Source organism: Caretta caretta, chromosome 2 (genome assembly GCF_965140235.1).
Source record: "Caretta caretta isolate rCarCar2 chromosome 2, rCarCar1.hap1, whole genome shotgun sequence".
Taxonomy (NCBI): Eukaryota; Metazoa; Chordata; order Testudines; family Cheloniidae; genus Caretta; species Caretta caretta.
The window spans coordinates 142271123-142284706 of NC_134207.1; the positions used below are offsets into that span (position 1 = coordinate 142271123).

The window sequence follows — 13584 nt, forward strand, 5'->3', positions numbered from 1 at the left end:
TGAGCAGCAGGCTAGACACCTGGTGAGTTCTGGTAAGCTCCCCAGACCACCTGTAAAGCCCCACAGGTTCGGCATGCCTTGTCCTTTCATAGGCAGTTTTATCTGATATTAAACACTGCTTCTGAAGTTCTAAAAGTTTCCCTGAAGTATAGGACTGGGGACTATGACTATATTGTGCTTGTTGCCACCGAGGACATGGCCTGTTTTTGTTGTGGGAGTCTGACACATCTGGTTAATCAGTTCCTTGAGAAGAGGCAGGCTTCCCCTGGGAATGGTGACCCTGTCCTGGGAGTGAGGGGTTTCTGAGAGTAAAGCACTGGGTGGGGTGGCTGTGGCTGAGTCTGGGTACCAGCAGGCTCCAGATGTCTCTGAGATGTTGGTTCTGGGGTGTTAGTGCCCCCTTAGCAACCTGGGGGAGATGGTATTGCTGGTTCTCTGGCTCCTGACTCAGTGGCCTCTCGGCCTGAGCCTGATTGCAAATTGAGACTGAGCCTGTTGCTATGGAATTGGCGGCCCTGGCTGAGGATTCTGATATGCTGGCAAAGTCCCAAAGCAAAAGGCAGCTGTTGAAGGCAAAGGGGGCTCCAGTTTCAGAGGGTGCATCAAGCTTGGTAGTGATGCACAGTCAGAGAGTGGGGGATGATGAACTCACAAATTCTTTGGGTCCTGAATTCCCTGAGTGGGCATATATCTTGGACACTAGTGATAGGTTTCTGGGTGAGACAAAGGGGAAACGTGGAGTAGAGGTGACAGACTGGTTTCCTGACCTTAATCTGTTTTTGTTTTCTGCTCAGTATACTATGAGAAGTATCTCTGTATCTGAGTTTGTCAAAAAGAAGGGGTATGGGTAGAAAAAACTGATGATCAATGTGTGTGTCTCTTTGACCAGTGGAAATGTTGGGGATTAATGGAAAAGGAGAAGTGGTACTTTTGCATGAGGGTTTTGTGTGTGTGTGTGTGGGGGGGGTTCTCTCTTTGTTTTTTTCTTATTTTTTTCTGATGAGTTCTGATCTGATGGATAATTTTGTGTGTTGCTGTCTGAATGCGAGTGGGTGCTGGAACATGAAAAAAATATATGGCTCTTTGAGCACTTGTCCCAGAAAAGGGTGGACATTTAATTTTTGCAAGAAACTCACACAGATGCAGGCAACCAAACTAACTGGCTTGCTCATTGGAGAGGGGAGGTTCTTTTGAGTCCTGGGTCCTCTGCAAGTGCAAGGGTTGCCATTCTCTTTGCGCACAGGGTGAAGCCTGATTCAGTAGCTGTGCAGGAAGTTGTTCCAGGCCATTTATTGATGGCTCAAGATACTTTTGAACAATATCACCTTTTTTAAAATTTATGTCTATGCTCCTACTATAGGGAAAGACAGGGTGTGATTTTGTGAACTTGGGTGCTCTTTAGACAAATTGCTTGACAAGTGATATTTTAATTTTGGGGGGTGATTTTAATTTAATTTAATGAGAGCTTGGATAACAATCATTTGGAACTACATACACTATCTGCTCATCAATTTGCAACTTTTTTACAGGCTTCAGACCTAACTGATGTATGGCGACATTTTCACCCTTATTAGTGTTCACCCTTATTTCACACCTCGTTGGGTGCTAGGGTGAGCTCTTTCTCTGTGGCTCATTTGAAACATTTTTGTGTTTTTAATGATCATTTACCTCATTACCTGTCTAGTTGGGTTTTCCCTACTGGGATTTCAGATCATAGTTTGGGTTTATTTCTGTTTCTATCCAAGACTGTCTTCCATACTGGCATTTTAACATTCACCTTTGACAAGATATCTACTTTTGAGACTCTCAATTATTTTGGGAGAGCCTGGGTTGCCTCACAGGATGGGTAAAGTTAGGAAGTTCGCTGTGAGTGTTTTCTCAGACCTGTATGCCACAGAGCTTATGTAGCCCATCTGAGATTTGGCAGCTCCTTGAGGATGTTCCTAGGATCTCAATATTGGATGTGGACAGACCTGAACAGGACCTGATAGATAGATAGACTCATAGATATTAAGGTCAGAAATGACCATTATGATCATCTAGTCTGACCTCCTACAAATGCAGGCCACAGAATCTCACCCACCCACTCCTGCAATAAACCTCTCACCTATGTCTGAGCTATTGAAGTCCTCAAACCATGGTTTAAAGACTTCAAGGTGCAGAGAATCCTCCAGCAAGTGACCCATGCCCCATGCTACAGAGGAAAGCAAAAAAACCCCAGGGCCTCTTCCAATCTGCCCTGGAGGAAAATTCCTTCCCAACCCCAAATATGGCAATCAGCTGAACCCTGAGGATGTGGGCAAGATTCACCAGCCAGATACCCAGGAAAGAATTCTCTGTAGTAACTCAGATTCCACCCCATCGAACATTCCATCACAGGCCATTGGGCCTATTTACCATGAATAGTTAAAGATCAATTAATTGTCAAAATCATGTTATCCCATCATACCATCTCCTCCATAAACTTATCGAGTTTAATGTTGAAGCCAGATAGGTCTTTTGCCCCCACTGCTTCCCTTGGAAGGCTATTCCAGAACTTCACGCCTCTGATGGTTAAAAATCTTCATCTAATTTCAAGTCTAAACTTCCCAATGGCCAGTTTATAACCATTTGTCCTTGTGTCCACAGTGGTACTGAACTTAATTAATTCCTCTCCCTCTCCGGTATTTATCCCTCTGATATAGTTATAGAGAGCAATCATATCTCCCCTCAACCTTCTTTTGATTAGGCTAAACAAGCCAAGCAACTTGAATCTTCTTCCTCGGATCATCCTAGTAGACCTTCTCTGTACCTGTTCCAGTTTGAATTCATCCTTCTTAAACATGGGAGATCAGAACTGCACACAGTATTCCAGATGAGGTCTCACCAGTGCCTTCTAGAACGGTACTAACACCTCCTTATCTCTACTGGAAATACCTCACCTGATGCATCCCAAGACCTCATTAGCTTTTTTCATGGCCATAGCACATCGGTGGCTCATAGTCATCCTGTGGTCAACCAATACTCCAAGGTCCTTCTCCTCCTCCATTACTTCTAATTGATGCATCCCCAGCTTATAACTAAAATTCTTGTTATTAATCCCTAAATGCATGACTTTACACTTCTCATTATTAAATTTCATCCTATTACTATTACTCCAGTTTACAAGGTCATCCAGATCTTCCTGTATGATATCCCGGTCCTTCTCTAAATTGGCAATACCTCCCAGCTTCTGCCCTAAATGGCTTTGCTCCACGGAAGGCACTTGGTATTGATGATTTGCCTATTGAGTTTTATAAGACCTTTTTGACCCTTTTGGGGCCTGACTTGCTCCAGGTTTCTCAGGAAAGCATCAGAGACAAAATATTGCCACTCAGTTGTCATCAGGCAGTTCTTACCCTGTTGCCTAAGAAAGGGGGGCTTGGAAACCTGTGTCCCTGCTTTGCTACGACTATAAACTTTTTTCAAAGGCCTTGGCAAATAGACTGAAAACTGTGATTGGTTCAGTCATGCACCCTAATCAAGCCTACTGCATTCCCAATAGGTCCATTCTTGATAACCTTTTCCTATTGCAGGATGCAATTTTGAACTGAAAAATGTTTAATTTGTACATTGGATTGATTTCCCTTGATCAAGAGAAGGTTTATGATCACGTAGATCATGGATATTTGTTTCACACTCTGTGCTTTTGGACTTGGGCCCAGGCTTGTCTCCTGCATTCAGTTACCGTATAATTAAATATAGTCTACTTAAGGTGTTTTGAGCACCCCTTTCCATTCCATAGGGGAATCAGACAGGGTTGTTCCCTGTGGGGGTTATAGACAATAACTTGATGAACCTATGTTCATCCTTATAATATGATTGTGTGTGGTATCCAATGCAAAGTTTGTCATGTCAGGTGTCTTCAGAAAGCTCATGATGCACTGAACATTTTTGTTATAGTGATGTTATAGGCTGTAATTTCATGTATATAGTTATGAGGCTGAAAATGTGTCCTCGTGGCTTAAAACAAGCCCAGGAAAAAACTCTCCAAGAACAGAGGGGCAGTTCACACCTCATCAGGGCATGTATGGGACAAACCCAGACCAGTCTCACAGGAACAAAGGACACTGGCCTAGGCAGCAACAAAGGATCTGTTGGTCTCTCGAGTGAGTCACACACACCCCTTCCTTTGGTCAGTTTGGGACTATGATGAGGTAATGCTCATATGACCCTGAAGTGGGGGGCAAAGACAAGAGGGAAGAAGGAACATGATAAAAGGGAGAGACATTTGCCATGCTTTTCTCTCTCTCTTCCACCTCTATCTACAGACATCACCACCAGGCGACTGAAGTGCTCATCAAAGGGGAGAGCCTGGCTGAAGGGCAACCAGCCAGCCTGTAGTGAGAAGCATCTAAGTGATAAGATCAACTGAGAATGCATTTTGCTTTTATTTCATTTGACCAAATCTGACTTCTTGTGCTTTGACTTATAATCACTTAAAATCTATCTTTGTAGTTAATAAATTTGTTTGTTTATTCTACCTGAAGCAGTGCATTTGGTTTGAAACATGTCAGAGACTCCCCTTGGGATAACAAGCCTGGTACATGTCACTTTCTTTGTTAAATTGACTAATTCATATAAGCTTGCAGCGTCCAGCAGGCATAACTGGACACTGCAAGACGGAGGTTCCTAGGGTCGTGTCTGGGACTGGAGATATTGGCTAGTGTCATTCTGTTGCATAATCCAAGCAGTTTACGTGCCGGAGGCTGTGTGTGAATAGCCCAGGAGTGGGGGTTCTCAAAGCAGAGCAGGGTAAGGCTGGCTCCCAGAGTCAAAGATTGAGGTGACCTAGCATATCACCTAGCATATCACCAGGCCAGATAACACCAGGGGAATGTCATGGTGGTACTCTTCTAAGCTCTGCCCACAAAATTCACAAACTTCACCCACCAAGATGCCACTTGCAATGGACTGTGCAGATATTCAAAATGTGTTCATGTATCGTCTCCTGGCTCATTGGGCTTGGCACCCCCTCACTGGGCTCTCAATACACCCAGAGTCTCTACTGTCAACATTTAGGACTGGGTCTCCCACCAACATAGTGCTGTGCACACTACCACTTGTGCCAGGGAAGCTTATGTCACTTGGGGGGGAGGAGTATTTTTTTCACACCCTGAGTGACATAAGTTTTGCCAGCATAAGTGCTAGTGTAGACATGGCCTAACAACTATTATCCCTTCAGAATTCCAACAGGAGCAATAGGAGGCAATGGCAGATAACGTAGCATTGCCCTCTTGCTCCCCAGTCCATCTGAGGACTGCCTGGTATTTTCCTCCCAAATGCTGACTCCTGAAATAGTAAAAAATTAATTCTAGTACTTAGCAGGAGGCAAATAAAAAGAACCCCAAATCTATTATTTTTACATAATCCCATTACTTTAAAGCCAATCTCATGATTTTTGAACATTTGGGGGTGACAATACTGTTACCGTCACCTCTTCATTTAAGTCCATCTATGATCACTGCCATGTCACTTGCACATGCTAGCCTTGCCATAGGTTGTATAAAGCCCCAGCTGTACACTCAAAGCTGAGCCATCCCATTCTCAAAGTTGTTTTCACTTTTCATCTTTATTATGCTATTTTCTGAAATGTACATTTGTATGGCTATATCCAGAGGAATAGTAAAAGGGACACTAAAAATTAAAATAGACAGACCAGAAGTTTAGCATTCACTGTTGTCTCCCAAGCAAGCTTGATAAAATGAAGAAATACATTAGATTTTGGAATGCATCCTTTAAAAACATATGATTCTCACTCTTAATGAGCAGTCAGAAAGAACTTACATGAACTACACAAAGATTAGCATTTAAAAAGTCAACATTCAGCAACAGTGACCACACCATGGTGTGTAAATTATCACAATATTTCCTTTTAGTAAGAACAGAAGATTATTGTGATCAACATGGGTAAAAGTTCACTTTTAAAATCTACTGATACAGCTCTTCAATTTAAAAATAGAAAAAGCAGACCCCAAGTTTAGCTAAAAGCCCTCTTCACTTCTGTTTCTTAAAGGTCTGACTACCTTCACAAGACATGGCTTTCTTGCCCCTTCTCTTTTCACTCCAAAATTTATCTTTCAGTTTTGAAAGCACCTATAAGAGAAAGGGATATCATTTTCCAGGTCACATCCATGTAAAACAACAAGAAATGGAGAAATCAGGTTGGGAAACCAGTTATTACCCTCTCATATCATTCTATTCAGGTCAGCAGCATAAAGATATTTCAGGCTGAGTCACAGTGGCGTTTGTCTGTGTTATACTATTATTCTCAAAATAAAGTGGAGATAGCCAGAAAATAATTGTGTTTCATAATTATCAAAGACGAATAGCTGCTGTAGCTTCTGCAATGTCATTTCTTACCTGTAGAGGTAGGCCACAACTGGAAATTCAAATTCAGCTCCTTTGAATTTTGGTGTGAATATTTGGATTTGAATCTATGGAATGGTACCTATGCCCACAGACTTGCTACAGGGTATGTCTACGCTATGAAATTAGGTCGAATTTATAGAAGTCTTTTTTTAGAAATCGTTTTGATATATTCGAGTGTGTGTGTCCCCACACAAAATGCTCTAAGTGCATTAAGTACATTAACTCGGCAGAGTGCTTCCACAGTACCGAGGCTAGCGTCGACTTCCGGAGTGTTGCACTGTGGGTAGCTATCCCATTGTTCCCGCAGTCTCCGCTGTCCATTGGAATTCTGCGTTGAGATCCCAATGCCTGATGGGGCAAAAAACATTGTCTGGGTACATGTCGTCAGGCCCCCCCCCCGTGAAAGCAACAGCAGACAATCGTTTCGTGCCTTTTTTCCTGAGTTACCTGTGCAGACACCATACCACAGCAAGCATGGCGCCCGCTCAGCTCACTGTCACCATATGTCTCCTGGGTGCTGGCAGACACGGTACTGCATTGCTACACAGCAGCAGCAACCCATTGCCTTGTGACAGCAGACGGTGCAGTAGGCCTGAAAACCATTGTCATTGTGTCCGAGGTGCTCCTGGCTGCCTCGGTAAGGTCGGTCAGGAGCGCCTGGGCAGACATTGGCACAGGGACTTAATGAGGGGTGACTCGACCAGGTCATTCTCTTTAGTCCTGCAGGCAGTCCTATTGTACCATCTTATGGTGAGCAGGCAGGAGATGAGGATGGCTTGCAGTCCTACTGCACCGGCTGCTGCCAGCCAAAGATGTAAAAGACAGATGGAGTGGATCAAGACAAGAAATAGACCAGATTTGTTTTGTATTCATTTGCTCCCCCTTCTCTCTGTGAAATTAATGGCCGACAATCGTTCTGGTGAGGTCTGTCAGGGGCACCTTGAAAACTTTAGTGGAGATTCAGTCCTGCCTGAAATAGCAGAGGGAGGGATAGCTTACTGGGTTGAGCATTGGCCTACTAAACCCAGGGTTTTGAGTTCAATCCTTGAGGGGGCCATTCTGTAAAACAGTTCTTTTTGTTTCTCCTTGATATAAAACCACGCCCTTTGTTGATTTTAATTCCCTGTAAGTCAACCCTGTAAGCATGTCGTCAGTCGCCCCTCCCTCCGTCAGAGCAACGGCAGACAATCGTTCCGCACCTTTTTTCTGTGCAGACGCCATATCACTGCAAGCATGGAGCCCGCTCAGATCACTTTGGCAATTAGGAGCACATTAAACACCATGCGCATTATCCAGCAGTATATGCAGCACCAGAACCTGGCAAAGCAAAACCGGGTGAGTAGGCGACTTCAGCGCGGTGACGAGAGTGATGAGGACATGGACACAGACTTCTCTCAAAGCACGGGCCCTGGCAATGTGGGCATCATGGTACTAATGGGGCAGGTTCATGTGGTGGAATGCCGATTCTGGGCCTGGGAAACAAGCACAGACTGGTGGGACTTCATAGTGTTGCAGGTCTGGGATGACTCCCAGTGGCTGAAAAACTTTCGTATGCATAGGGCCACTTTCATGGAACATTGTGACTTGCTGTCCCCTGCCCTGAAGCGCAAAGACACCAAGATGAGAGCAGCCCTCACAGTTGAGAAGCGAGTGGCGATAGCCCTGTGGAAGCTTATGACGCCAGACAGCTACCGGTCAGTCGGGAATCAATTTGGAGTGGGCAAATCTACTGTGGGGGCTGCTATGATGCAAGTAGCCAACACAATCAAAGATCTGCTGATATCAAGGGTAGTGACCCTGGGAAATGTGCAGGTCATAGTGGATGGCTTTGCTGCAATGGGATTCCCTAACTGTGGTGGGGCCATACATGGAACCCATATCCCTATCTTGGCACCGGAGCACCAAGCCAGCGAGTCCATAAACCGCAAGCGGTACTTTTCTATAGTGCTGCAAGCTCTGGTGGATCACAAGGGATGTTTCACCAACATCAACGTGGGATGGCTGGGAAAGGTACATGACGCTCGCATCTTCAGGAACTCTGATCTGTTTCAAAAGCTGCAGGAAGGGACTTTCTTCCCAGACCAGAAAATAACCGTTGGAGATGTTGAAATGTCTATAGTTATCCTTGGGGACCCAGCCTACCCCTTAATGCCATGGCTCATGAAGCCGTACACAGGCAGCCTGGACAGTAGTCAGGAACTGTGTACAGGCTGAGCAAGTGCAGAATGGTGATAGAATGTGCATTTGGACGTTTAAAAGCACGCTGGCACAGTTTACTGACTTGGTTAGACCTCAGCGAAACCAATATTCCCACTGTTATTACTGCTTGCAGTGCGCTCCACAATATCTGTGAGAGTAGGGGGGAGACGTTTATGGCGGGGTGGGAGGTTGAGGCAAATCACCTGGCTGCTGGTTACGCGCAGCCAGAGACCAGGGTGGTTAGAAGAGCACAGGAGGGCGCGATGCGCATCAGAGAAGCTTTGAAAACCAGTTTCATGACTGGCCAGGCTACGGTGTGAAAGTTCTGTTTGTTTCTCCTTGATGAAACCCCCTGCCCCTTGGTTCACTCTACTTCCCTGTAAGCTAACCACCCTCCCCTCCTCCCTTCAATCACCACTTGCAGAGGCAATAAAGTCATTGTTGCTTCACATTCATTCATTCTTTATTAATTCATCACACAAATAGGGGGATAACTGCCAAGATAGCTCAGGAGGGGTGGTGGAGGAGAGAAGCACCGGGGGGGGGGGGTGGAGGAGGGAAGGACAAGGCCACACAGCACTTTAAAAGTTTAAAACTTTAAAACTTATTGAATGCCAGCCTTCTGTTGCTTGGGCAATCCTCTGGGGTGGAGTGGCCAGGTGGCCGGAGGCCCCCCCACCACGTTCTTGGGTGTCTGGGTGAGGAGGCTATGGAACTTGGGGAGGAGGGCGGTTGGTTACACAGGGGCTGTAGCGGTGGTCTGTGCTCCAGCTGCCTTTCCTGCAACTCAACCATATGCTGGAGCATATTAGTTTGATCCTCCAGTAGCCTCAGCATTGAATCCTGCCTCCTCTCATCACGCTGCCGCCACCTTTCAGCTTCAGCCCTCTCTTCAGCCCGCCACTTACTCTCCTCAGCCTGCCACCTTTCCTCCTGGTCATTTTGTGCTTTCCTGCACTCTGACATTGTCTGCCTCCATGCATTCATCTGTGCTCTGTCAGTGTGGGAGGACAGCATGAGCTCAGAGAACATTTCATCGCAAGTGCGTTTTTTTCACCTTCTAATCTTCACTAGCCTCTGGGAAGTAGAAGATCCTGTGATTCTTGAAACACATGCAGCTGGTGGAGAAAAAAAAGGGACAGTGGTATTTAAAAAGACACATTTTATAGAACAATGGGTACACTCTTTCACGGTAAACCTTGCTGTTAACATTACATACATAGCACATGTGCTTTCGTTCCAAGGTCACATTTTGCCTCCCCCCACCATGTGGCTAGCCCTTCCCTCCTCCCCGTGGCTAACAGCAACAAACATTTCTGTTCAGCCACAGGCAAACAGCCCAGCAGGAAGGGGCACCTCTGAGCATCCCCTGAAGAAAAGCACCCTATTTCAACCAGGTGACCATGAATGATATCACTCTCCTGAGGATAACACAGAGAGAAAAAAAGGGATGTTGTTTGAATGCCAGCAAACATACACTGCAATGCTTTGTTCTACAATGATTCCCGAGTACGTGCTACTGGCCTGGAGTGGTAAAGTGTCCTACCATGGAGGACGCAATAAGGCTGCCCTCCCCAGAAACCTTTTGCAAAGGCTTTGGGAGTACATCCAGGAGAGCCACGAATGCCAGGGCAAATTAATCATTAAACATGCTTGCTTTTAAACCATGTATACTATTTTAAAAGGTACATTCACCAGAGGTCCCTTCTTCGCCTGGTGGGCCTGGGAGGCAGCCTTGGGTGGGTTCGGGGGGTACTGGCTCCAGGTCCAGGGTGAGAAACAGTTCCTGGCTGTCAGGAAAATCAGTTTCTCCGCTTGCTTGCTGTGAGCTATCTACAACTTCATCATCATCATCTTCCTTGTCCCCAAAACCTGCTTCTGTGTTGCCTCCATCTCCATTGAAGGAGTAAAACAACACGGCTGGGGTAGTGGTGGCTGAACCCCCTAAAATGGCATGCAGCTCATCATAGAAGCGGCATGTTTGGGGCTCTGACCCGGAGCAGCTGTTTGCCTCTCTGGTTTTCTGGTAGGCTTGCCTCAGCTCCTTAAGTTTCACGTGGCACTGCTTCGGGTCCCTGTTATGGCCTCTGTCCTTCATGCCCTGGGAGATTTTGACAAATGTTTTCGCATTTCGAAAACTGGAACGGACTTCTGATAGCATGGATTCCTCTCCCCATACAATGATCAGATCCTGTATCTCCTGTTCGGTCCATGCTGGAGTTCTTTTGCGATTCTAGGACTCCATCATGGTCCCCTCTCCTGATGAGATCTGCACTCACCTGCAGCTTGCCACGCTGGCCAAACAGCAAATTGAAATTCAAAAGTTCGCAGGCCTTTTCCTGTCTACCTGGCCAGTGCATCTGAGTTGAGAGTGCTGTCCAGAGCGGTCACAATGGAGCACTCTGGGATAGCTCCCAGAGGCCAATACCGTCTAATTGCATCCACAGTACCCCAAATTCGACCCAGCAAGGCCAATTTAAGTGCTAATCCCCTTGGCGGGGATGGAGTAAGGAAATCGATTTTAAGAACCCTTTAAGTCGAAAAAAAGGGCTTCATCGTGTGGACGGGTGCAGGGTTAAATAGATTTAACGCTGCTAAATTTGACCTCAACTCCTAGTGTAGACCAGGGCTTAAAGTTCATCCCTTCAGGTTTTTAATCTATGTTCCAGTATCATCTTGTGAAATTTCAGCCCAAAGTCTCATGAGATCCACTGACATTTTGGGGCTGAAATCTCTCAGAGAGAGCTCATGTGATTTTAATGCTGTTAAATTACAGCAAAAACTGTTGCAATGATTTGGTCTCAAACCTGCACTACTCTGAATCTTTTAGACTAAACTTAATCCATCTGTGGATATTGCCTCTTTGACTCACCTCTACCTTCGCTTGACTGGGCAAGGTCTTTAATGCAGATGCTCAGCCTATGATTCATTCTAAGGCAAACCTATTGCTTTTCTTTTAGATGCATTTAAATCCCCAGAGAGTTTCAGCACCCAGGTTTCTGGTATTTTTTTGTTTACCAGAACCCCTTTATGTGAGCCATCTGGAATGTTTATTCTATTCATCCAGTTGATGGGATGTCTCATCAGTTTAATACCTGTTAAAACTGAGAGATAGAAATTTGTGTCTGAGTCAGTGAACAAATTAACCTTTCAGGCATAAAAATTCACCAGCATTGTTGACTACACACAGCAATAAGCAGTCTTAATGCAGTGTGTTAACAATTTACATTACATTCCAAATAAGACAGATGAAGAATTATAGAATGATGCATTTTTCACATACATTTGTTACAATCATATGTAAAATTTGATGATGGGTTGACTTGTGCACTTTCATTAGTTATGTTTAAATTACAAGTAGTCCATTTCTAAAGAATGATAAGCATGAGAAATCCATTGACAAGGGGACTGAATGGGTTATATTTTCTATTAAATCTAAGGGTACATGAAATATTTTAGATATCATGCTGTAGTTTAGGACTATAGATCACTTAACATTTTTATTTTTCAATTTATAAAAACCAAGCGAATAATAAAAATACTTCTCCATGATTCTCTTTCAAAATGCTCTGAGGTTCTACTGTTACAGACACCGCAGGAATGGAGGTTGTTCATAACTCTGAAATGTTCATAACTCTGAACAAAACGTTATTGTTGTCCTTTCAAAAGTTTACAACTGAGCATTGACTTAATACAGCTTTGAAACTTTATGATACAGAGGAAAAATGCTGCTTTCCCTTTTTTTTTTTACTAGTTTATGTTTAACACCGTACTGTACTGTATTTGCTTTCTTTTTTGGGGGGGTGCCTGCTGCTGCCTGATTATGTGCTTCCAGGTCAGAAATGAGGGGTGTGGTTGACTGGTCAGTTCATAAGTCTGGTGTTCGTAACTGTGAAGTTCTACTGTATGTCCATTACTTTATTAGGGAAAGGTCTTTGTAAAGAGATGAGCTTCCTACCATGCCTTGAAGATCAAAAATATTCAAACTCTGTAGAATCAATGGGGAAGGCAAATTCTGAATTCAGCACCTCCACTGGGAATGCCCTGCAACAGGCCCCCATACATTTAGATTGGGTGACTCAGCTAATTTCATATGTCATGGCAGAGCAGGGGGAGAGGCAGTCTCTCAGGAAGCTAAGGTTTGAACTACATCTGTACCCCAATATAACGCGGTCCTTGAGAGCCAAAACAATCTTACCACGTTATAGGTGAAACCGCGTTATATTGAACTTGCTTTGGCCTCGAGCATTTCCATTATTAATACAGTATTTGACACAAGAAGTTTTATTCTTGGTGTTGTTTTAGAAAGGGTGCATCTGATGTTGTCCTTCACATCAAGCCTGGGGTCGGGGCTCACAGCTGCGCATCCAGCGTCAGGGGTGGGGCTCGCAGTCCTGCAGCTCCACACAGGGATAGGGGGCTCGCAGCCATGCATCACGGTCGGGGCTCGCAACTTGCAGCAGCGCGCTGGGGTCAGGCTTGCAACCCCCCCACATAACTGGGATGTGACCCTCCGAGGGGTCGCTCCCCCAGTTTGAGAACCAATGTTGTAGACGAGACAGAAAACCATTTTTGCTTTACCGCATTATATCTGAATTCGTGTTATGTCAGATTGTGTTATATCGGGGTAGAGGTATATATAGGAACATATAGAGCGATGTTTCAGAGTAGCAGCCGTGTTAGTCCATATTCGCAAAAAGAAAAGGAGTACTTGTGGCACCTTAGAGACTAACAAATTTATTTGACCATAAGCTTTCGTGAGCTACAGCTCACTTCACTGGATGCGTAATTAAAGTGGAAAATGCAGTCAGGATGTTTTTATACACACAGACCATGAAAAAATGGGTGTTTATCACTACAAAAGTGATCCCCCCACCCCACTCTCCTGCTGGTAATAGCTTATCTAAAGTGATCACCCTCCTTACAATGTGTATGATAATCAAGGTGGGCCATTTCCAGCACAAATCCAGGGTTTAACAAGAACGTCTGAGGAAC

At 44.8% G+C, this 13584-nt stretch overlaps 1 long non-coding RNA gene across 1 annotated transcript in view; it reads right to left on the minus strand.

Annotated features, from left to right (window-relative positions):
- Window positions 1-9027: 9027 nt before the first annotated feature.
- LOC142071115 (uncharacterized) overlaps window positions 9028-13584 on the minus strand; it is a 92515-nt gene continuing 87958 nt past the window's right edge. The window contains exon 3 of the long non-coding RNA XR_012667095.1: window positions 9028-9707. This is a non-coding gene — a long non-coding RNA (uncharacterized LOC142071115). The remainder of the gene's footprint in view (window positions 9708-13584) is intronic.